The 26,929-nt window shown below is 38.7% G+C and overlaps 1 long non-coding RNA gene across 1 annotated transcript in view; it reads right to left on the reverse strand.

Annotated features, from left to right (window-relative positions):
• Nucleotides 1-19,757: 19,757 nt before the first annotated feature.
• The window catches only part of LOC138158416 (uncharacterized), a 48,359-nt gene continuing 41,187 nt past the window's right edge, over nucleotides 19,758-26,929 (reverse strand). Inside the window, exon 2 of the long non-coding RNA XR_011167635.1 lies at nucleotides 19,758-20,226. This is a non-coding gene — a long non-coding RNA (uncharacterized lncRNA). The remainder of the gene's footprint in view (nucleotides 20,227-26,929) is intronic.

Here is a 26,929-nt window from a genome sequence, read left to right on the forward strand (position 1 = left end):
AGGGGAAAATGGACCCTCATCAAGCAGTTCAAAGGAGAAAGAACTAGAGCCAGAAGCCATCTGTTCTAGAGCATTGTTTTATAGGTAAGGAAATTGAAGTCCAGGTTAAGAGGCATTCCAAATGTCACACAGGTAAAAATAGCAAGGTCCTACCTAGGTCCTTTGACTCCAGATCAATGTACTTGAGTTCTGTCTTGAGGTTCTTCCACCTCCTTCCCCCTGCTCTTTGACCCACACAGTGACTGACAATCAGCACTGGATGACCCAAACACTCGCCTCCTTCCTTGCAAAGGTTCTACGAGGCTAGCTGGGGACCAACAAGGAGATCCACAGCTTAAAGGAAGAAATATTATCTCCATGTCCTTGCTAGAGGGAACCAGAAAGCCTACAGGTTCCCCATTCCCCCATGACTCTTCCCCCAACCAGCTTTCCTCTATGGTTTGTACCCAGAAGAGCAGTGAACATCCCCTTTGCCTTACCCTATATACTGGCTTGGGGACTCTTGAGAGCTTCTGTCAAGTTGATCTCTGGGTCTTCTATATCTCTGCCTCCTCCCCATGCCCCTTCCCTGAATGATTTTTCCCCCCAGCTGCTATAACTCCTCATTTTAGCTTAGATGGAATCAGTGTTAGGACTGATCTTATCTGACATATTTATAAATTATCTGAGAGTAGGCATTCCTAGGGAAATTGTCCAGGTTTACAATTCACAATCTCATAGAGCTGGAGGGGACATGATGACAGGTCATCTGATGTAACCCTCTTATAAAAAAGAAGAGGCTCAGGAAAAGAAAATAAAAGAGTGAAGGTCATCTGGCTAGTTCATGTTAAAGCTCGGACTAGCACCCAGATCACTTGCTTGTCAGACCAGTGTGTATCTATACCTGTCTGCTCCTTAATGACATCTGAGCTTTCTTAGGGGGTAAAATGAATAAGTTGAGAATGAATCGAGGGATGATCTCATGAGTCTGGGTGAGTGGGCAGAAAAGTCAGAGAAGAGCTTGAAATATGGGCATGTATCAGGCAGTATGTCTAGTGGAAAATAGTCCACCAGATACTTACAGGAGAGAAGCAGGAATAGGTCTGTTTCCTAAAGACAGTCATCAAAAAGGCTAACCAGACTCTAGATACCAGGTCGGAAGGCCTGGGCTAAAATCCAAGCACTGTCATTTACTGCCTATGAGACACAATGAATTATAAACTGTCAGAATGTTAGTTTTCTCATCTGCAAAATGAGAACAATCATATTTGAACTTCCCAACTCACATTGGTGTTAGGAGGAAAAGTACTTTATAAACCATCATAGAAATGTGTTCTAAGAATCACATGCTGGTGTGAAGCATTATCAATGATTTATTGTGTTATGGCATCATAATAGAATATAGAGTTATTGTAAGAAGCAGTATAGCATAATTGATAGCAAGTCCTCCATATATTCAGAATGTTGTTTTTGGTCATGTCTGACTCTTCATGACCTCATTTGGGGTTTTCTTGGCAGCGATACTGGAGTGGTTTGCCATTTCCTTCTCTAGATCATTTTACAAATGAGGAAACAGAGGCAAACAGGGTTAAATGACTTGCCCAGGGTCACACAACTAGTAAGTGTTTCAGGTCAGATTTGAACTCAGGAAAATGAGTCTTCCTGATTCCAGCCTTGACACTCTATCCACTGAATGATCCAAGTTCAAATCCAGGTGCTACCACATATTGAATGTGTGATGCTGGACAATCAATCAGCCAGCAAGCATTTATTAAGGGCCTACCATGTGTTATGCACTGTGCAAGTCACTTAAACTTCCCAGGCCACTTTCCAGGATTATAAATTGTCAAGCAGGTACTACTCTTCATTGGTAGAGGGGGTTTATTCATTGAGAGTTCCCTATGCCCACGGAATGCCAGATCTTGCATAAAAATGCTTATAACCTTGCCATTATCTAATATTACTTTACGATAATATAACATGATGTCTCATTATAATAACCCTCTGCTATTTAATATTTTTAATCAATGACATTGACATAGCATGGATAGCTGTGATTGTCCAATTTGTGGGTCATAGAGGTGGGAGGGATAGCTGACATAGTAAAGCCTGGATCACAAATATTTCAGCAGAATAGAAAGATGGGTCAAATCTAAGAAGATGAAATTAAATTGATAAAATGGAAGGCAGCATGGTGCAATGGAAAGAACATTGAAAGTGGAACCGCTGGGCTGGCGTGTCAAGCCTGGCTCTGCCATTTACTACCTGTGTGACCCTCAGCTAGTTTTGGTTTCTTTGGGCCTTAGTTTTTGTTTTGTTTTGTTTTGCTTTGCTTTTTTGGAGGGGGAAGGCAGGACAGTTGGGGTTAAGTGACTTGCCTAAGGTCACATGGCTGGCAAGTGTTAAGTGACTGAAATTGGATTTGAACTCAGGTCCTCCTGACTCCAGGGCCAGTGGGCCTTAGTTTTTTTGACGTATAAAATAAGGAAGTTGAAATAGATGACTTCTAAGGCCCCTTCCTATTCTAGATTTGTGATTTTATCAATGAATAAGCATTTGTTAAATGCCTACTGTGTATCAGGCACTGTGATAGATATTCAGTATACTGAACAAACAAAACAAAACAAAAAACAGTGCTTGCCTTCAGGGAGCTTATAGTCTATGAATCCTTAGGCTCAAAAAACCAATTGTACAAATATAAGAAAGTCTGGCTCATAATAGTTCCTATGAAAAATATATGAGTGGACAACAAGCTAAAGATGAGTCAATATGACACAGGAGTCAAAAAATATTTTTACGCTTGGCTGTATTAAAGCAGGAACAAAGTCCGCAGTGAGGGTAGTGATCATCTCTTCCTCTGTAAAATCAGGGGGGTCATCTTAGAAGACCTCCATTCCAGACTTCCATTTTGGAAGAGTTTTGCGCTCTGTGTCCTGTCATTTTAAGGCTGCTCTGGTATACTCTTTCCTGGTGAGATCACGCATCTGGAGTATTGTATTAAATTCTGGGTCTTTTAGATTGTACATAGACAGGTTAGCATATGTGCAGGAGGTGGGTGACCAGGTTGTTGAGAGCATCAGACCCCAGAATGATCATTAGAGCTAGAATTTCTATAATGCTTTAAAGCTTGCAAAGCTCTTTATAGATGCTATGTCATTTGATCCTTATAACAATCCTGTGGGGTAGGTATTATCTATAACACCATTTTACAGATGGAGAAACTGAGATAAAAAGAAGTTAAGATGTTTGTTTCCTAGACCAAACTAGATGTTTCTTCTGGACAAAGATCCCATTTTATACTTTGTTAAACACACAACCTGCTATGATACTTTGCCTAAAGTAAGCATTCCAAAAACATGGAACAAATTGTTTCTGGACAGTTCTCTATCCTTTCTTATTCACTGCTAACATGTTAAAGTCTGAATCTCCAAATCACTTAACAAACTAGAAGGATGGGTCAAATCTGTATAAGTACCATGTTCAGTTTAACTGCTGTGATTTTGCAAAGTTAGTTTGGGGGGGAAATGTAGTATTTATGCTACTTATCTAATAAAAATGACAGATTTGGAAAGAAAGGAGGAATTGATATAGACCCTGGTATTTTCCATTCCAAAGGCAATTGTAGCTGTAGAGCAATTGATTGATGGGAAGGGTGGGTGTCGGGTGGGGAGAAACAAACAACTTAAGTGTATGTTTTACTTGCCACATTCCCCAAATGTGTTTATGCTGCTTAAATTTTCTGAACTTCTGAAAGGAACCATTTTCTTGAGAAATATGGCTCCCTGGAGGACTAGACAGCTTTCAGTCTGACTTCTATAGGAAGGTAAGAAAATCCTGTTTGCATTGACTATTTATGAGATGGGCCTTCACACTGTCAAGTGACCAAAGGCGTCTTTGCTTTTAAGATCCTGCAAATGAGAAAAGGATCATTATTTTTTAATGTAAAGAGGATGATTGTGAGTTCTGCAGTACAATATACAACCTCTGCTGTCATGTTTGCCGTGGAATGGGTATTAATGCTATTCACTTAAGAAAGTAGTAAATTTGATGCTATATTTACAAGCATAATGTTTGACATGAAAGCAATATTTATTGGAAATAAGTCAACTGCTTTGTTGAAGAACGTGATTCAGTGAAAAATGCTTTCCTGTTTTAGTGAATCCTTTGGTTCTAGGTTTGGAGGTGCATGTTCCCCCTCCAAGTAAAGTGGGCCTCTAAGGAAATCCACTTGCCTTGTTCTCATTTTTCTCCCCAATCAAGAGAGCAGCTTTCCTGTCTGTGGCCAAGGTTCACTTCATCTGCAGTGTAAGGAGAATAAAATCAAGACTTCCCAATGATCTTTGGTCAAAATCGGGCAGTTAATCTCATGCTAACTGGTATATTCAATAACCATTCACACCAGTTTAGTGTGAAGATGAAAAGTGTGGGGAAATAGGCTTTTCTGTGGCTTATCTGAAATAACCCAGCTACAACTGGGACATGCTGTGGAGAAAACCATCTTCCTATAAGATGTATGAAAATTCATTCTTTATGATCCACTCTGAGCTCAGGCTCAACGAGAGTCTGGAATTGTGTTGTCTTTGCATGGTAACAGTTCCATGTTCTCCAGAGGTGATTTCTACACCAGATAAAAAGCTTCCAGGATTGGACTTATCATAGGATGCACTTGTTTATTCGTTTGTGAGTCACAAGGTTATCATCACATTCCCTTTTCCGTTCTTACTGATTTTCATCATGTAGGAGTCCTGCTGTGGCCAAACTTTCAAACCTTTATTCCCTTTGCCCTCCAGCAACGAATCATTTTTTTGTTTGTTTCATTCACTTATTACAAAGGCTATTTTATGGAGAACTCACACATGGCAGGTGGTCAGAAGAAGTGATAGTCTGAAGGTCTCTCTGACGAGCTTTGGTATCACTTGTAAGACATGGGAGAGCATGCCCATATCAAAGAAGGTGCTATTTTCTGAGTGAAGTAGAATTGTGGTAGCTCAAAAGAAACATGAGGTGCACAGATTTAGGGACATTCCCTCCTAAAGGTCATATGAGCTTTGTCCCCAACATGTGGAAGAGTCTTCTGAGCTCATGTTGGTATGATCAGGCACAGCCCTAGACACACTGTACTCCGACCGTGACATTATGGTATCATTTTGGTCCCCTTCAAGCACAAAAGACAAACAACAATAACATTCATTCAACAAGTATGCCATAGTGGGAAAAGCCCAAATTTGAGAATGAGATCTCACTTCTAGAATTAGCACCACCACTAAATACAACTAAGTCCCAATTAGTATGAATAATGAATCCCCTGATATTGTTGCATCTATTCTATTTGTACTATTCAAAGTTATAATTTGTAAAATAAGATAATTGGTTGCAGCCCAATGGAAATATGCAGTTGAACTTGAATAATGTTACCACTTCATGGGATTCATTATTTATGCTATTTGGGACCTGTTTTTTTTTTTTAACTATGGTGACCTTGGAAAAGCTCCTTATTGTCTCTGGGCCTCATTTTCTTTCTATGTAAAATGAATAAGTTGGTTAAAATTGAAGTACATTTAAGCTTGATGCAGGGAAAGACTTCCCAAGAACAAAAATTCTAATAGGCCACCTGAACAGTAAGTAGCGTCTCTCACTAGAGTTCTTCAGGCAAAGGCTGGTTTAAGCTCTCTTTTGTAAAGGGGATTCTCCTTGTTGAGATAGATTAAATGGCTCAAGGTCCCTTCTAACTTCTAAGGGTCTGCAATTCTGTGATTCTCACCCCATTGTAGTAGGAAGGAGTGCTAGGTTTGGAATCAGGAGACCAGGGTGCATTAGTGCTTGGTGACTGACTTCCATTAGATTAATCGCTTAATCTACCTGATTTAGATTCTTTGTATCTAAAGTGAAGGTATTAGACTAGATTATCTTTAAGATATCTTCTAGCTTTAAATGTATAAGAACAGCAATAAGGAGTAGCTAACATGTATATTGTGCTTACCATGTGACAGGCATGTGCTAAATGCTCTGCAATGAACTCATTTGAACCTCTCAACAGAAATGGGAGATAGGTGCTATTGTTATCCCTGCTTGAGAGGAAACTGAGGCAGATAAGAGTTATGAGGCTTTCCCATTATCACATAGCTTGTAAGTATTTGGGGTCAGTTTTGAACTTAGATCTTCCCAACTCCAGGACTAACATTCTATCTACTGTACCACCTAGCATCTTTTAAAAAAAATTCATTTTTAATTTATGGAATAAAACAAGTATTTCTATAACAATATAATAAAAAAGATGATTATACATGAAACTGAGAATCTATTATATATAACTTGCTATTCTTTTTAAATATATAATAAAGTTACCATATAAATTTCTTTTTCCACCTTTTTCCCTTTCCCTTCCTCTGCTAGTGATGGCTACCATCTCTCTCTCTCTCTCTCTCTCTCTCTCTCTCTCTCTCTCTCTCTCTCCGTCTCTCTCCCTCTTTCTCTCTGTCTCTCTCTCTCTCTGTGTCTCTCTGTCTCTGTCTCTCTCACACACACACACACGTGTGTGTGTAAAATCATCCTATACATATTTCTATTTATTGGTTCTTTTTCTGGATGCAGACAACATCTTCCTTTGCATGTCCTTTGTAGTCAATCTGGGTGTTTATAATAGTCAAAATGACTTATTCACTCAACATTGTTCTTAAAACAATATTGCTGTACTGTATATGTGCCTTGTTCTATGTCAAGCGCTAAGGGCAAAAGAATCAAGGACATGATATGATCCCTGCTTTCTAGGGTCGAATAATCTGATGAATGAGGTAAGATACATATAAGAGGTAGAGAAATAACAATGCTCAATGCAAGGCCATCTGCAATTAAATGCCAACACCAGTGGTAAAGAGGAATAGTTATTAGGAATTTGGAGAAAGAACATGTCTGTGTGACCTGGAAAGGCCGGGGAGGATTTTCATGAAGGACATTTCTGCCTTTTAGAAAGTACTCACATTTAGAAGAACTCACATTAGTGAGTTCAGAGTCTCAAAGAATCATCTCAGTATAATATATTCCAGGCATTACTCAATTTTCCAATCTGTAAAATGAGAATACTTACAGCATTTACCTTATAGGATTGTTATGAGAATAAAATGATATAATGTGTGAATATGTGTGTATACATATATAATACTTTGTAAACCTTAAAGTGCTATATAAATGTTATAATAGCATTTACCTTACAAGGTTGTTATGAGGATAAAATGATGTATGTGTATACAGACATAACACTTCGTATACCTTAAAGCACTATGGAAATATAATAATACTAGTAACAGCATTTATTTTACAGGGATGTCATGAGGATCATATGAAATGATGTGTATATATGTGTGTGTATTTGTGTATACATACCACTTTGTAAAACATAAACACCATATAAATGTAAATTATTTTAATTCCTTTTATTGCTCTTACTTTGCCACACTATTTGCAGTTTGGGAAATATTCTTATAAAGTAACATGGCTGGTATTAAGAACACTGAAGTTGGTATTAGGAACGCCTGGTTTCTCTGATCATTGGGGGATACAGCGTGCTTGATGCCAGGTACCCTGGCTCTGTAGGCAAATCCTTGGCTTCAAATCCTGCCACTGACAATTTCTGCCCAAGTGACCTTTAGCAAATCATTTAGCTTTCCTGGGCCTTTGTTTCCTGTGCTTCAAAGGGATGCTCTGGATTTGATGGTATCTGAGGCCCTTTCCAGACCTAAATCTATGATCTTACTAGGTGTGTGACCATAGTCAAATCAATTAACCTCTTAGAGCCTTGGGTTTCTTAGCTTTAGGGTATCTATAGTTAGTTACCCAGGGCTGTCCGGAGCCTGTAAAGTACTCTGGGAAATTTATAACTCCCTATAAACAAAACTATTATTTCCCATTGCCATGCTAACTTTATCTTGATTTCGGAATCAAGGATTTGTTGAACAAACGATTCTCTAAGTCAATTATTTTGGAATATCTCATTTTAAGTGACATTTATTATTTATTGTAGTGAACAAATATTTAATGTACCAATGCTTATAAGAGAAGGCAGAGCAATTTAATTTCTGGCCTTGATGGTAGAATCTGATCCAATAGGGTATGAACACAATAAATATCGTCAAACAGCTTAGAGACATTGGCATTAACTTCTGGGAGTGTATTTGTTGTCTTTCCCCATTAGATTATAAGAGAGCAGGGACTCTCTTTTTTCTTATTTGTATCCATAGCACCTAATATAGTTACTGATCCCTAGTATACACTTGATAAATGTTTATTATATTATGTTGTAATATATATATACATACACTCTCTCTATATAACATATATGTATATATATATGTGTGTGTGTGTATGCACACTCACCTACACATACCCTCAGATTCCTTATCTACAAATTATATGAGAGGGGAGAAATGGACTCATATGTATATAATAATAATAGAAGGAAGACAAACTTGAAGTAACTTATATAACAATAGTAATTTCAGAGAATAGATAATGAAACAAATACCACTTCTTGCTAGAGTGGTAGTAAACTACAAGATCAGGATGTTGCATCCATTGCCAGAAGTGACTACAGTAATGGTAAGTACACATGTGTGTATAATGAAGATCTCTCTTGAGTCCAAAATCAAAGAATATCAGAGGTTTTAAGGACCTTAGAAATCACTAAGCCAAGTTTCCTTATCTAAATGAGGAAACAGACACAGAGAGGTGAAGTACTTTTGCCCAGCACAACTTTTCCATAGTAGGGCATAGGTAAGAATCCTGACTTCCTGTCTCTAAAATTTGATTATTTATTGCAAAACACTTTAAAAACTAATTTTATTGATACCCCTATCATTTTTGGCAGTACCTACCCCACCCCAACCCTGCACAAGAATCGAATCTTTCCTTATAAGAAAACAAAATGAAATCGAGTTAAACAAAAAGAATCAATATTGCACACAAAGTTCCCTGAATTTCTGCCCTGAGGGTGATGTTTGTTTCATTCTTTGTTCTTCAGGATCACCATTGGTTTTTAAATTGCTCCAGTTTGGTTTCTTCTTCTTCATCTTTTCCTTCATATTTTCATAGTCATTGTGCAAATTGCTCTTCTGATTCTCTGTATAAGTTCACTTAAATCTCTCCAAGTCTCTCAAAATTCTTCACCTTCCTCATTTCTTCCTGCACAGTGATGTATTCCATCACCTTTGTAAGACACTAGGCTTTATCCAGCCCAGACCTTCCTTAATTAAGGAGTAGCCATTGTATTTCCACTTCCTTGCTATCACAAAAAGTGCCACTGGGAATATTTTTTCTTTGCAATAGAATTTAATTCTTGGATCTCTTTGAGGCAAAATGCTATAGTGGGATTGATGAACCAATTTTTTCCAATACAATTCCATATTCTAGAATACTTTTCTTGTCTGATTTGTTTTATTGGTTTAAATCAAGAGTTGAGAAGTTATGATCCATGGAGTATAAAAAAACCCCAAACAATCAGTGGGCTGGATTTGGCCCATGGGAGGTAGTTTGCTGATGCCTGGTTTAAAGTATTGCAAAGCAGAACATTTCAGTCTGTGATTCCTGACCTTAACAAGTATCATCCTCCTAAACTCCAGTGTAGCTATGACCTCATTGGTGTGTAAATTCGCTTAGTGATATAGACCTTAACCCTTGTTCATATCTTCCCGCAGATCCACCCATGGAGTTTATCCAGTGCTAGGGGCCTTAAAGAGTTTTTACTTCAGCTTTTCAAGAGTGCATAACCAATTACACTTTGCCAGTACCAAAAATTAGGGCAGTTTTAAAGTTCTATTTAAAAGGCCATTAAATCATGTCAGTTATTACATAAAATGACAATAGTCTTATAAAATTAATTGCACGAATAAATAATAAGGAACCATCAAAGTGTTTTTCTGTCATCAATCTTTAGACAAAGAACAGAATTGTCTTGGAGAGACTGGACAGAGTATCATTTTGGGATGTCAGACTCAATGACCTCATTTGTCTAAATGGGTACATTATTGATTAGCTTTACAAGAAGAATATTACATGTTTTCTTTTCTCAGCCCTTCTCTGTCTCCTTCCTCTTTTTTCCCCATTCCTCCCTAGAAGCTCCTTGAGGGCAGGGATGGCTTCACTATTGTCATTGTATCTTCAGCACTATTTTCAATGACTGACATATAGTAGTCAAGCAAATGCAGTGTTGAAGTGAATGAGAGCACTGGATCTAGAATTCCAAATCTTGTCTCAGGTGCCTACTAGTTATGTGACCTTGGGTAAGTCATTTACATCTCTGAGCCTCAGTTTCCTCACCTATAAAATAGAGATGATAATAATTTATTTCAGAGGGCTGTTGTTGAGACCATTTGAAATAATATATATAAAGCACTTTGCAATTAAAATACTCTATAAATATTAGCCATTAGCAATAATAATGCTTATTGAAATTGATTAGTTGACTTGATTAAGAATAAGCATGAGAGGAATTTCCCAGCTTGTCCATTCCTAAAAAACCAAAACCAATTCCCTGGTATTAGAATTAATGTATGATGCCATAGGGGGTGAAAAGGGGAGTATATCAAAGGGCAGGGAGGAAGCAAAATTATAAAAGGGGGCAATAGGCTGGGAGATTTATCTGCTACCCATGTCCATTAACCACCGAGTGATTATGAAACACTCATAAGTGCTAAGCACTGGAATCCTATCCAGGGTTATGCCAACTCATACTACAAGAAGGTCTAAGTCTGTTTTATTATAATGCCATCTGTCAATCAATACCAACTGTCCCCCCTCTTATGTGCAATTTGGGGTGGTGTGAAGGGGGGATAATGAAAAATAATGGGATGGAATTAGCCAAATGTACATTTAAAGTGTATGAAGGCAAAGCCTTTGAATGGCGAGGAGCTATTAGGCAGTGAAAGGCTCATTGCTTGATTCATTTACAATGAGATTAAGCAGAGCAGTAGAAACGCAGGCGTAAGGAACAATTGAGCTTTGGCAGGAAGATGGATGGGATGACTGAGCATATCTTTTCCATCTCTAACTTTTCTATTTCTATGGCACAGGATGTTAGTTCATCACATACAGTCCTTGGAATATTGTTTGCTTAAGGAAAATGACTGAATGGCTAAGCAATTAGAAAACAGCATCCTCCGATGTGCAAGGAGGGCTTGTGTTTCCAACTGATCTCTACTGTTGGCTGGCTCTGCTGAGTCCCTGACTCCAGAGGGATTTGGTAGAATGAGTTAAAGGAAAGTTTTCAATCCAGGTTTTACTTATTTTACACATTTGAGGTTGCCTATGACCTCTTTGGAAAGTTAACCTCCCTAATTGCCCTCAAATCAAAGCATTTGGCTTTGGTTGGGGGCAGGGGAGAGAGCTCAGACAACATTTTTTTTCACTTGGCCCTTTGCCAGACATTTGATGCCATTATTTTCTACTTCTGGTCATTAACTATCATTCTTCACTTCTCTGTAAAACCACTGAGTTATCCATCTGGAAGGTTACTGGCAACTGAACTGATATAATACCAGCTATTTGAGAGGTGGGAAAGAAAAACAGATTTCAAAGTCATTAAACATCAATGAAAACTAATTTTTTCCTGTATTTTCCCTATATATTTGGCTTGTAATATCATTAAATGTCATCTTGTGTTCTTCTCTGGCCCCATTATTTATGGTCAGCTGAGGTGAAGGTTTACCTTTCTGTGATTGACTATGTGGGAAGAATTGCACCTATTTCATGGAATTATTATTTAACGGTTGGCTTTTCTTTATATTACCTTACAGGAATATTTCCCTCTTCAGGAAATAAAATGGCATACTGAATGTTGCTGTCTGAGTTGGGCTCTGTATGTCACTCTTAGTCATGGTCCCCACAGCCCCCACTGAGTGAGGGAATGACATTTCATTGTGAAAGATGGCTATATGTAATTTATTACCTCAAGGTGGCTTTGGTCTTTTGGAAACATTTATCTAGAATTGGGAATCGGAGCTAGATTTTAGGGGCTCCTCTTATCTGTGTGGAGGTCCCAGAATATATGACTAAGGTCCCTTAGCCCCTGGCAGAGGCCAGCATCTTCGTTAGATGCTGACATGTGGCAGCAACTGGAACTTGGGGTTTGTTTCTGCCCTTTTCCTCACTTGCAATTTTCTCTCTTAGCTCAACTGAAATTCAATCCCTGTGAGTTTCCCAAACAAAGACGAGCAATTATGGGTTCTGATTAAAAAGCCTTTCCAGCCGTGATGTGTGCACATGAAGATAAACATTTATCTGCAACTGTTCTCCTTGTACCCACGGGGGCTTAAGCTCCTCTTTGGTTCGGGCTGCACCAATATTTGCCCTGAATATGCTTTCTTAGGGCTGGGTGATTTCAGGGTCTGTAAAGGAAGATAAGGGCTGACGGAAAGGCTGGGTTTTGAGGTGGGGGAGCTGGTCAGCAGTCATCAGCAGATAAGCTCTGTGTGATTCCCCTGCTTTGGTTAAGGAGAACTGTCCTAGGAAATGATTTTTTTTTTAGTCCTTTGTTCTCATTTTGACAGGGGATATGGTTTACTAAGCTAGAGCCAACCTCAGTATCATGTTTCCAGGAACACCTGTTGGATCATGGATCAAATGACAAAAAGTGACAACATGGGATCATTCTGGGGATGTCCCAAGAGCACCATTAGTGGGTCTGTATGAGCCAGTCAGATGGTCTTAGTCTATCAACATTCCAGTCATAAACCCTTGCTACCCAAAGGCCTTGGAGTATCCAAGTGGTTAATCTTTATTTAAGCTTAAAGTTTCTTGCAAAGCTAAAAAAAAGTGGCCCTTTTTTTTTCTCTCAGCATCCAACACAATAATAGTAGTATAGTCAATTCTGGAATATCTCTGCCATTTAGTGGAAAAGAGTTGTGGGTAACTCTAAACCATGAGTAGTTCACAAATTACTCAGCTTGCCTATGACCCCCTTTTAGTCTTGACTTTTCTATTAGTCTTCTAGATTCTAGAACATAGCTGAAGGTCAATAGAGGAAGCTTCTTGTATCTGTGAATAATTTACTCTCTAATCATTGGTTTTATATACATGCATAAACATGTATGTTTATGCATGTATATATGTATATATGTGTATGTGTGTACATGCACACACACATACTTTTTTTCTTATTTCTAGTAGATTTCATGTCCCTTAAAGGCAGGGTCAGTCTCCATTCAGTACAATCTATGCTAAATAAATCCTTGCTGAACTGAATTGTCACAGTCCTTCTTCTCACTCCCCCACAAGCATCTCCACAATCCCTGTTGCCAGTGTTATAGAGAATTTCAAAATTAAACCCAAATTCAAATCCTGGCTGCATAACTTGCTGCCAGTATGGCCTTAGGCAAGTCACCTCACTTCTCTGCATCTCAGTGTCTTCATTTGTAAAATGGAAGAGTTGGATAAGATGGCATTTAAGGTCCCTTCCAGTTCTAGACCTATGATCCATAGAAATGATAATCAGAGTTCATATTCACATAAGCTTTGGGAAAGTTTATCCTCACAGCAACCCTGTGAGGTAGGTAGAGCAAACATTATTATCCCATTTTTGAGGTAAGGAAAGCAAGATTCTAAGAGGTTCTGATTTGTCCATAACCACATAAATAGTAAATAGCTCATGTGGGATTTGAGAGCAGAACGCTTGCTTGATCCATATTTTTTGAAATCAACCAGCTCATCATTTCTTACCAGTATAGTAGTATCTCATCACAGGGATAGACTGCAACTTGTTCAGTCATTCCTCACTTGGTAGGCATACCCTCAATTTTCAGTTCTTTGTTACCACAGAGCTGCTATAAATATTTTAAAACATAAAGGTTCTTCTCCTTTTTCCCTTATCAGCTTGGAAAACAGATCTAATACTGATAATGCTGGGTAAAGGGCTATACACAGTTTTATAATTCTTTGGGCATAATTCCAGATTGTTCTCCATATAATATTTTTTAATGGATCAGTAAGGATAGTTAGATAGCTGACCTCAGTGTCAAGGAGACCTGGGTTCAACTCCCAGCTTTTTCACATTCCCTATCCATGTGACCCTGGGAAAGTCACATCGCAGTGCCTCCAGAGAGTCTCTAAGAATATTAGTGGCAGAAAATTGGCCAGTCTCCTTTGGGAGTTCTTGATTTTTCTTTGGTCATGGACTTTTTTTGGCAGTTTGTTGAATCCCTTCTAGGAATAATGTTTTCATAAGCATAAAATACAATCTATAGAATTAGAAAGGAAAACCTATTATCTTTAAATATAGTCTGTTTATCCATCCATCCATCCATCCATCCATCCATCCATCCATCCATCCATCCATCCATCCATCATCTATCTAAGCCCAAGTTCATGGGCCTCAGGTTAGGAAGCCCTTGCTATAGGTAGTTCCCCATGCTAATGGAATTATAGGTCAGGATCAAAAATAGATTAGGAAACTGAGGCTCAGAAGGGCAAGTGATTTGCCCAGGTCTCATGACTATGAAGTGGTAGAGTGAGGGACTTAAAATCTGGTCTCTTTACTTAAAATCCCATGATCTTTTCATAGCAGATAGCTGCAGTGAGGACAAATGAGTAGCATTTATTAGCCTTAAAAGAAATAATTCATAGCAACATGTTATTTCATCTGAAACAAAAGAGGGATTCTCAAATAATATTGGCTGCCCTTGTTTTGCAGGAATTTTAGAAAGTTTGGATTTTAAAGATCCCTGCCTCCCTACTCATGCTGGTTTGTCTGAAGTTCTAAACATCAAAGGGTTTTGAAGAGTTGTGGGAAGGGGCGTGCAAGCCCTTTGTGTAAGGGCTTGAGGAAAGCAATAACTGGGCTCATTCCCAGCTTCACCCCAGCTTTGTTATATAAGTGTATTATGGTCTTTTCACCTTTCTTGGACCTCAGTAGCTCTGCAGCTGTAGGGGTGTTGTGGAAATGAATTTTCAACTGCTTTTGAAACGCAGAGATGAAAGATGTGCAAAGGAATGATCACAGGCATATGTGATGTTAGAATTGGATGCAGCCGTGCTTTGTGCTCAGAGATTCACAGCATCTCAGAGTGGGAAGAGATCTCACAGGCCATCCAGACAGTCTGTACCAGAACAAAAATCCCCTCTATAATATACCTGGAAAATGCTAATTCAGTCTTGGTTTGAAGACCTGGAATGAGGGGGAATCCACTGCCTTTCAACCCATTCCATCTTTGGATAGCTTTAATTGATAGCAAGGTTTTTTCCCCCCTGACGTCAAAACTAAATTTGTCTCTGTCCAACTTTCACTCATTTTCCTTAGTTCTGCCCTCTGTGGCCCAGGAGAACAAATGTTATGCACATGACAGCTTTTTAAGTACTGGAAGACACCTATCAGGTTACCCATCAGCCCCCCTGGCCCCAGCAGGTTAGACATTCCCAATTCCTTTAGTTTATCCTACTGTGGGATGATAGTAGGTCTTCTACCATCTTGGTTATTCTTCTATGGATGCTGTACTATTTATTAGGCATTTAACCTCTCTGGACCTCAGTTTCTCTATTTATAAAATGAGGGAGTTACACAGGATGAACTCTTAAGGTCACTTACAGTTCCTAGATTTATGATCCTGTGAAGAATTAGAATAGCTCACACTGATACCATCTCTTAAGATTTGTATAGTTTTGTCTTCACAGAAATCTTGTGAGGCAGATAATGCAAATTTTATCCTGTTTTTCAGATGAAGACCCTAAAACTTTTAAGGATTGTCCTGACCATTAGTCCTGAGACTGCCTTTGTTTCCCTCTTTTCTTTTTGCTTTCTAGGTCAAATTCCCCCCCCCTTTTTTCCTCTCTTGATCACTTTCTCTCAATGTATATAGCCCAGGAAACCAAGTACATTTCTCTTTGAGGGCATCTCTATTTTCCTGTTTGTCTGCCCTCCCATCTTTTCTGCTAGTTCTTTGCTTTCCCTTTATCTTCTTCATGTGACCAGGTAGGAAGATGGGTAATTGTAATAAGAATGTAAATTTTAAAGATCTTCCCTTCCCCTAGGCTAATGTGCACCTGAAGCCTGGGGTGGGAGGCTTGTTTTTCAGTAGATACTTTTTGATTGGCCAGTGGGTCAAAAAGGTTGTTACATTCTCTGAGCCAGGAGAAGGCTATATAAGCACTGATGTGTAGCTTTGTTTTGGGACTCAGTTTGAGAAGTGTTCTGTGATTTGATCTGCATTCTGGGAAGCCGTTGTTGAGAGTCCCCCGGCTTTGAAAAACCCAGATGTGGAAACCCAGATGTTGACTGGGTATGGATGTAATGGTTGGACAGTTTGGAAAGCTGTCTACTTGATCTGTTAATGTCTTGATAATTCTGTCTGTATATTTTGAAGTTTGGGGTGCTGACCTTTTTCTCCTGAACAAGGTAAACGATATATGTCTGACTGATTAAAGTAAGCTTGTTAACCCATTTTGAGTTGCTTTCCTTTAACAAAGCAGATCCAAGAACCTGTGGTGGCGGCAAACCCTGAGGACGCTTGGGGTGCTTGCTGCTACAGTAATCAACAAGAAGTGATTGGCAGGCTAATAATAATGGTGGTGATGATAATATTAATAATATCATTAATACTAATAATTTAGTGCTTTAAAATTTGTAAAACACCTCACACTTATTTTCACAGCAACCCTGGAAGAAGATGCTATTTTTGTTCCTATTTTATAGATGAGGAAAATGAGACAGACAGTAGTTAAGTGACTTGTTCAGGGCCACATGGCTAGTAAATGTCTGAAGCAGAATTGGAACTTAGGCTCACTGCCAGAAACTTTGTGAGCCTTATTTGTTGGGGGAATTTAAGTGGGAAAGGAAAGATTTTCCTTAGCCTAGAATCCCATTCTTTGAGGTTTGTCATTCTTCTATCCACAGTCATGTGTGTGTGTTTGTATGTGTTTTATCTGCCTGAGGATGTTTTACACAATATAGAGAATCATGAAATTTTAAAGCTGGAATCTTTATTAGAGATTACCTAACTCAGGCACCTCTCCTCTCCCTACCCTATTTCCAGGTGAGACAGCTGAGGCCCAGAGTAGTAAAGTGAGTAGCTGCAGGTTGCACAGCTCATTAGAGGCAGAATCAGGTATAGGATTTGGTACCAAAGCCTTTTCTCTGCATTACACTCCACTGTTCTACTAAATAATGATGACCTGCTCTGGGAGCACAATGTAAAACATAAGGGAAGGATGTCCACAAGAAACAGACCTTTGCAAGGTTCAGTTTCATGATGAAATACCCACTCTATTCAGCTCAGCAGGGTCTGAAATTTACTAAGCGCCTATCTCTTCCCTGTGGAATACAACTCGAGAGGTCTGAAACAATCCATTTTTATATATACTCTAAAGCAGTAGGTTTTTTTTTTATAAAAATGATTTAAGACACCATTAATATGATAATGTTTCATATTCAGGACACATCCATCTACAAGGCCTGTCCTTTTGAAAGCTTAAGCCAGTTTGTAATTAAACATACTTCAGAACTATTGCTTTAATTTATCATGGAACATCATAGGATTTGAAACTTTGACGTGTGTCCTCCTTCCCTTCCTACCCCCTTTCTCTCAGCCCGACTAAAGAAATATTTCCTAGAGTCTTGTTCTTGCTTTAAAAAGTCTTTAAAATAATGTTCCCCAAATTACTGAATATGTGTGTCCCATCTCATGTTGATTGTTTTAGATTTTAGAGATTCAAAGATTTAAAATTGAAGGGACCTTTGAAGTTATCTGATCTAATCCATTCATTTATTTTTTCAGATGAGAATATTGAGGCTTTAAAGAGGTTATTTCTTTCTGATTGGTCTGAATAGAGTCCCAAATTGCATTTTCCCTTGTTATTTCTTCTAGAGTGAGAAAAACAAAATGATCATTGAGGCAAGGTAAGAGTTTAGCTGCCTTGTTTTTGTTGGCAGAGAGAGCTTCAGATGATATTTATTTAGGTGAAGTCCCCTATCATTATAGGATGGGCTAGATCAGAGGTGTCAAACTCACCTCCAGTAAAATTCCAAGTGCAGCTCTAACTAGATTAAAATGTAGTGGGGAAATGTTTAGCAAAATACATAAAATTATAATGCAACAGAGATAATGTTAATTTGTGGTTTTCTCAGTCAATATGCAGCTCATAGGGATGAGTTTTTAATTTAGTTTGACACCAGTGGACTGGATGGTCCCTTCCACTCCAAATCTATGATTCTATTAATGACTAGTTCCTGCCTTTGTGCCAAGTTTGTGCCTTAATTCCCCAGTTCTTCCTCTATTTCTCCCTACTGTATAAACAGTGTGTTATAGGCCACTTTTCCTCCTTCTGTTGACCCTCATCCAAATACTCACCACCATGCTTTTTTCTTGCTCTGCTTCTTTTTGCAGGAGGCCATTTTTGCATATAGAATGCGATTCCCTCCCCTCTCCCCAACCCCATCCCCCTCCATGCCTCTATGAATTTGTGCTCTTGAGGAAGAATGAAAGGAGTAAAACATTCTCCCTTCTCTAACAAAAATAGGTACCTAATTTTACGTCTTAAAAAGTAGTAACTTAGAGGTATGCCAGTCATGACAAACCTTTCCAGTGGGTACAACAACAAGCTGACTAGGAGAAGAATATAACTCTTTGGCTATATTAACTAAAAAGTCATTGATTTCTTCAGTATAATTAATGGATCTTGGGGATTTGTATTCAAGATTATTGAATCTATGTCTATCACACTCATATGAACCCTGTATTACTTTTGTCTTTCCATGCACAAAATTCATAGTGACTATACATAAATTCAGTCAATCAGTAAACATTTATTAAGTGCCTACTGTGTATCGGGCACTGCGATAAGTGCTAGGGATATGAAAAGAGGAAAAGACAGTCCCTGCCCTCAAGGAGCTTAAAATCAAATAGGGGAGACAATAAGAAAATAAATACATGAAAAGCAATTTCGCTCACATCCTTAGTTCTGGATGGGATTCTAGGTAAGCATCTTTTTCTTTTTCGCTGGGTGCTTTAGGTGTGTTACTGTCGTCTGTCTCCATTGTGGCTACACAACTTGACTTAACACAGAATAAATGTCAATAGGCCATGGGACCAAGGAAAGCCCAACCCTTAGAGCATGCATAATTTTCCCTTCCTGGTAGTTCATAAAGATCTCATACACGACCCCCTCCTGGTTTTACTACAACATGTGAAGATTTGCTGTGACTATTTCTGGCCATGACGGTTTGAGGGGCTGGTCCTATGGTGGTGAAGAGTCTTCTGAATAAGTTGAGTAGCTGGAACATACAAAATATTTAAGACAACAATCTCTTGCTTTTTTCCCTGGCTATTTTTAATCGAGGGGACTTTTGTTTTAAAATTCTGGCAGAGCGAGAGGCAGTAACAAAGGCTGCCTTATTTCCTCTCCTCTCTAACATGTGTCCCAGAGCATGTGATGCTTTTGTCTTCTATCTTGATTCATTTCTAGACTCAGGTGAATAAGTATCTGTAGAAGGAAAGGATTAGGTTGTGATGTGACTTTCCAAATGTCAGAGGAGCCATCAGAGATTACCTCAGCAATCAGAGTTGTTAGTAGAGACCCCCAGGACTGGCAGCAGCTCTAACTCAGTTTAGTGAATGGACCCTTAGAATTGATCTGCTTGACCCACCCTAGCAATGGATTGAAACATTAGAGGAGACACTGTACCCTGTAAGAAGCCAGCCCAGTTGAACAGGAGAGTAACTCAGAAGAGGTGCTATATGTAAAGCCATGCATGAGTAGCTTTCCAGAAGACTGCTGTGAATAGCTTTCAAGATTCTGATTACATAGTGTAGTGAGCTCTCTATTTATTCAATAACAAATCAGAGCAAAACATTAATAGAAAATCAAAATGTAGCATTCACCATGTCACAACTCAATACTTATCACTAAAATTGCCACACGGTTTTCACCAAAGTGATCACATAGTTTTAAACAAAGTACATTCATTTAGTCAATCACAAAATCCTTAATTCAATCACAAAAGTCAAAGTTCTCCACCCCTCGGTCACAGTAAATCATAATCTTTTCAGTCAGTACACACTATCCAAGCAAAGTCTTCTTTCAGCTTGACTTGAGGCTGGCTCTCAGGTTCCATACTTTCTCTTCCATGGTCCTAGCTCCAACTCTCACCTGGGTTCAAAGGCAGGCATCTCCCAGTTCCTTGTGCAGCTCCTTGTCCAGTTCTTAATCCAGTTCCCATTCCATATTGATGTTCACTGTGTCCAGTCCACCTCAAGTCCTTCACAGTTCCTGTTTCTGGGAAGACAAAGCTTGATAGAGCCACAATAATATTCATAAACATTGCCGGCACCATCATCAATTCACTATCTGCCTGTGAAATCAACTCAGACTCACCAACAAGGTCTGAGAACTCAACACAAATCATCAACATAGAAATCAACACAGACACACAAACAAGGTCCAAGAGGTCAGCACGAATCATTAGTAAAGTCCCGGGACCTCCAAAACCCTCCTCCAGGACTTCTGTAAACATACAACCAGAAAATCCTCTTTCAGGGCTTCCAGTAAGGTCCCAGGGCTTCTGTACAAAGTGTCACAAACAAACATCAACACAGACAGAGCAGACAAACAGAGTGCCAGGATACCACAAGTTTTCTCCTTCTTTACTCTGCCACCACAAGAATCCTCTTCTCAGTTCTGCTATCTCTAGCCTGGGCCTCTCCTTCTATATGGTCATTAGCTCCTCCCTTTCCTGTTGCAGGAGTCCGTGAGTTCTAGGGTTCACAAGCTGTGGGGTTCACACATTCTGTTTCTTAACAGACTTGATACAATGCTCAAAAGAAACTTGAACTGAAACAAGGTGTTAATTCATTAGCTGAAACAAGGTGTGAACTATTTCTGTGCTTGCCATTATACTATAGAATAAAAAAATAAAATTTAAAAGCATTTCTCATTGTGTACCTTCTCCCCATCCTTTTCCCCTCCCCATCCCCACTGTGTTACTTGCTAGGGGCTTATTTGCTTTTCCCACTCCTAGAACCAATGACGATTATAGAACCATCTTCCATAGCCATGTATAAGAAGCATAACAGAAAAAAAATGTTTCCAATCTGATCCAATAAATATTTATCAAAATGTGATAGGTAATGGGGATCTAAAAACAAAGTGAATGGTAGTCTCTGCCTGTAGGATATTTACATTGTTTTTTCAGTTAGCTGGGTTTGGGAAAGCATACTGGCTTTGACAATTTTCCAATCACAGGAATAGCAAGGATTGGGACTGATGGTTAAGCTTAGGAGCCTTCCAGCTGATAGAACTGACCAAAGGTCAGTATCCTGCAGAAGTTAGGGACTGATGGCAGAAAGGATGTCCTGCTCTTCCTCTCATATCAGCCTAGGACTGAGACCCTCTTGACCTTCAATGATGGAAGATGTATTCTTCTGTGTATTCACTAAACAAACATTTTAAAATCATGCTGTGCAATAATGCACTCCAAGATATGGAGAATGCAAAGATAAAAATGAAACAGTCTCTGTCCTCAAGGAATTTATATTTTCTTGGGAGGAAAACAAATACATAGAATTGATAAATACAGATTACAAAATTAATATAAAGTAGTTTAAGGGAATGGAGTATGGAGCATTGATAATTGGGTGAATCAAGAAAGGCCTCTTGATGGAAGTGATGCTTGGGTTGAAAGCTAGGAACTCTAATACATGGAAAGGAGGAAGGAGAGCATTAGGTCTGGGTGGGAGATATAGGTGGGAGATATAGGGTGGGAGAAGAGCCTGTCTCCTATGGGGAACAACAGATAGCCCACTTTGAATAGATTGTAGAATGGACGAAGGGGAGTAATGTTAAATCAATCTGGAAAGACAAGTTGGATCCAAATTGTGAAGGACTTGAAATGCCAAAGCAAGGAGTTTTTCTTTTAGTTTAGCCTCACTAGGGAGCCACAGATAGTAGACACAGTGAACTCCCTTGCAAATGAAAATGAATGAGTATATGAAAGACTCATAGGCAAGGACCTACCATTTAACTTTCTGACTCACTGGCTCAAACTTACGATCCAGGCTCTTCTCTCATTTCTCATTTCATCACCCATGGTGTGGGCTGTGCAATTTCTATTTTAAAAAAATGTGAATTTCCCCTGGCTCCTTTTACTTTTACAAGGTATTTACCTAACAGAGAATGGTCGATGCTGAATTAAGTACAGAAAAGAAATCATCTGTAGGATTACATTTCCATCTCTTGACACATTTTCATCTGTTTTAAATGCTAACGTGGCAAATTCTAGTGGCTCAGCTTTCCAGGGTGCAACCTTTGTGTTGCATTCATGATTTTCCTTCATGGAGTAATGGCATAGATAGCTGATTCAGAAATTACAGGGCAATCATTCCTTGTAAATTGCTTTCTGAGATAGGATACCACATTCTATGTCTCCTGACTTGTAGCTGTCATTAATAAAATTACATTCCATTATAAACAGTGCTGTCCTTAGTTGGGGTTAAGGGGGGGTACTGTAAAGCAGGGAAAGGAAGAATAAGGAAGTAAGTAGAAAGAGGATATGATACTGTTCATTTTTAGAGGAAGATATGGATTATTGTGCTGTCAAAAATAGTCAATAAATATTTATCGAGTGCCTACTATGTTCCAGGCACTGTGTTGAGCACAAAGAAAGACAGTTCCAGTCCTCAGCATAGGAAAAGCATTTATATGCAAAGGAGCAGGATTCTGGAAGGGGGAGAAGTGAAAAGTATGTTGTATTTGAGATCAGTAGACCTGGGTTCAACCTAGCAGTGATGCTGTTACTTACTATCCATGTGATCTTGTGTAACTTAATTAATTCTCCTGTTCCTCAGTTTACTCAACTGTAAAATGAGGGGATCAGACTAGGTGACCTCTGAATCTATGACCTTTTTACTTTTGAGGCAGCCAAGTGGTACAATGGAGGAAATGTGAGGCCTCAAGGAAGGAAGCACTAAATTCTAATCCTGCCTCAGACATTTACTAGTTGTGTGGACCTGGGCAAGTCACTTAACGTTATTTGGTGATAGTATTAGCCTCAACCTCCCAGAGTTGTTGCAAAGATAAAATGAGATAGTATCTGTAAAATGCTTTGCAGACCTTAAAGCACTATATAAGTGCTATTATTGTTATTCTGAAGTTTAGCTCAACTTGGAGCAAGCGAAAGGTGGGAATTATCTTACTCTAATACTGTACCTCTGCAGGATTATTGCACCAATAATTGCACCAATGCAATATTTACGGTGCCCACAATCATGATAAAGACTGTGACTATGAGCATCACATGACGTTTGCTGGCAAAATATGCAAAACTCTCCAGATAGAGGATAGAACTGAAGGATTTATTTAGACACCAGAAAACAGAATCCCAAAACCAGTAAGTGGATTCCATCATAGTACCAAAGATATTAAGAAGCCATAATAACGCTGAGAGCCACAGCATCCTTCAGCCTTCCCACAAACCAGTACAAGATCAATATTGACTCATAAAACTCTCTATCTCCTTGCTTGAGCTCCTCTGTCCCCCCTCGACTGGCTAGCTCTGAACCAGCTTCCTTTCAGCTCTGCTTCCCTTCAGCAAAACTCCTCCCACCATGGGCTCCATGTGATTACATTCAGTATATCAGGGGACAGAGTTTACTTTCAAAGCAGGGGAGGTCTTCAAACTCCCCCTACATCTATTAAGGGGCAGTGAAGATCTTCAAATTCCCATTCCCATTACAGTGACCTGGACAAATCACAGAGTCTCCTTCCTCAGTTTCCTCATCTGCAAATTTTTGATAATAATAACATGTTGTTGAAGGTCAAATGAGGTAACCTATATGAAGTCCTTAGCAAGCCTTAAGGAGCTAAACACATTCTATCTAGTAATATTATTGACCACACAGACCTTGATTTACCAGAACCTGCAGCTTAGGACAAGGCAGCTGTTTATGAAGGCAAGCATGGAGAAACCTTTGTAGACAATTGATGGTTCCATCTAGGAATTTCCTCCCTGCTGTTCCCATTCCCTACCTGCCCACCTCATCTTGCCCAAGGGGAGGAGAGAGGATGCACATAAAAAGGAGAAATAGTATATGTACAAATAAGGGGATAGAAAATCCTTGCTGTAAAATGACATGGTGGTAAAAATATCTTAGAACATATAGGTTCTTTTCCTTTTCCCCCAATCATCTTTGGAAACAGACCTACTAGTGTTATTGCTGGGTCATGTAATATGTGATCATGATGGAATATTACTGTGCTGTAAGAAATGATGAGCTCAATGATCTTAGAAAAACATGGGTAGATTTGCACGAATTAATGAAGAGTGAAATGAGCAGAACCAAGAGAACCATGTATACAGTAACAGTTTTAAGAACAACTTTGAGTGATTATGTCATTTTGACTATTGTAAATACTCACATTCAAACTTTAAAGGACCTATGAAGGAAGATGTTATCTGCATCCAGAGAAGGAACTGATAAATAGATGTATGCATAAAATGATTTTACATATAAGCATATGTGTGTATGTGTATACATCTCTGGGGGGGGAAGAAAAAAGATTTAAAAAAGAAAGTTACATGATGACTTTAAGAGATATTTAAAATGAATAGCAAATTGTTATGTAAGAGATTTGCACTTTCATGTACGATTCTTTTTTTTTCCTATTCTACTGTTATGGAAATTCTTGTTTTATTTCTTAAGCTCAGAATAAGATACATTTAAAAAAATAAATGGAAACAAATAAAATGGTATGGTCGAATGCAGGCAGGTCAACACCTTTGGGGCTGAATCTTCATTCTCCATTTTCAGAGTCACTGAATGGGTGAGCACAAGCACATCACTGAGTCTTTCTGGGCTGCAGTTTCCTCATCTATAAATGAAACGTGCATTCATTTCATTTCAAGAGGTTGTTATTAGAAAAATCCTTTGCATATTTTAAAGTACTTTGGAAATATAAGTTATCATCATTATTATTTTCCTCCCATTCTGACCCACCCCTGGAAAAGTGACATCCTTTGTGCAGTGAATAGAGTGCTGGATCTGGAGGCAGGAAGAACTAATTAAAAATCTGACCTCAGATATTTACTAGCTGTGAGATCTTGGACATGGCACTTAAACTCTATTTGCCTCAGTTTCTTTATCTGCAAAATGGGGCTGATAATAGCACTTATTTCTGAGGGTTGTTATGACAAAATGAGATAACTGTGAAGTACTTTGTGAATCACAAAGTAATATGTAAATGCTACCTATTATTATTATTAGTCATACTACTACTACTACCACTACCACCACCATTACTACTACTACTGTTACTACTACTATTCCTATTGACTATTACCACCAATGTCTTGGTTATCCTAGTCTTTTTTTTTTTTTTACCAAATATTTTCCCTACAATTGGCCGCAAAGGTTCTTTTATTTCTTTAGCATTTTCTTTTAACTTCATGTGAAAAGAAATTGAATCATGAATGCAAAAAAGAAAAAAAAAGAAAAACCAGCCACTAATGCACAAAAATGTCAATAATAGACGCATAAATAACATTCAGACGCATCAACTTAGATATGATGCAAACTACCTCTAGCTTAGAAATGGGAATTAATTTGTACTTTCTAGAAACTCTACTTAAAATGTAGAACTGATATACAGGAAAAATTACTTTTCCAAAAATAAACTCCATCTATCTTCTTTATGTTGCTAATCCTCTCTGTGGCACTTGGTCGCTCTTTTAAAATATTTTTGTATTAACATTAAAATTATCCATCTGGGTGGCTTTGGCATCTGCTTGAGTATGAGAGTCTGCTCTGATCTGTCTTCATTAACTGAGGGACTGTTGTATCAAGAAGGACTGGGTTCTTTCTTTGCTTGGAAAATAATGAGAGATCACACCCAAAAGTTATGGAAATCTTGTAAATTTGCTGAATGTGCTACCCTAATCACATGCAAATAGTTATGTCTTTTTGGAGTGAAGTGGTAAAGAATATGGCCATGCCTGGCATGGTGTAAGAATGGGTGTGCATCAGAGCTAACATCTTGGGGGAAATGCTTTCTCCCTGCGATATCCAAAAATTCTTCTTTCTTGTATCCTTTAATCAACCTGTACTGCAGCTAGGTGACACAGTTGATAGAGCACTGGACTTGAAATTGGGAAGACATCTTCATGAGATCAAATCCAATCTCAGATACTATCTGTGTGACCCTGATCAAGTCACTTAACCCTATTTGCCCCAGTTCCTCTTCTATAAAATGAGTTGGAGAAAGAAATGGCAAACCACTTGAATATAGTTGAAAACCCTACCCCCCCCCAAAAAAAAAAACAAACCAAAATGGGGTTACAAAGAGTCAGACATGACTGAAATGATTGTTCAACAACAACAAAACTCAGTTTACCTTTTGGAGTACCTATGTGGCACAGTAGATAGTGTGCTGGTTCTGAAGTCAGAAGGACCTGAGTTCAAATCAGACCTCAGATACTTATTAACTATGTGACCCTGGGCAAGTCACTTAATCCTGTTTGCATCAGTTTCCTCATCTGTAAAAGAGCTGGAGAAGGAAATGGCAAACCGCTCCAGTATCTTTTATAAGAAAACCCCAAATGGGGTAAACAGCAAGTCAGACATGACTGAAAAGCAACTCACCAAACAATATCAACAACACTGCTTATTAACTTAGTCACTAATGTCAGAGACCTGTTTCCATGGCACTCCTCTCCCTGCTGTTCTGAACATGATAGAATAGAAGGCATACTGTACATTAACACTAAATCTAACACTTATTGCTTATATGACCTTGGACATGTTACTTAACCTCTATGTGCCTCATTTTTCTTATCTTAGAAATCAACAAATTAGACTAGATGGCATCTGAGAGACTTCCTAGCTTTACAATCACTGTTGTCACTTGCCAGTTGTGTGATCTTGCATGAGTTCTATAAACTCTCTAGGCTTCTACTTTCTCCTCTGGAAAGTGAAGGGGCTAGACATTA

Source organism: Petaurus breviceps, unplaced genomic scaffold (genome assembly GCF_028583685.1).
Source record: "Petaurus breviceps papuanus isolate PSGF00001 unplaced genomic scaffold, PetGlider_PUasm1.0 174, whole genome shotgun sequence".
Taxonomy (NCBI): Eukaryota; Metazoa; Chordata; class Mammalia; order Diprotodontia; family Petauridae; genus Petaurus; species Petaurus breviceps.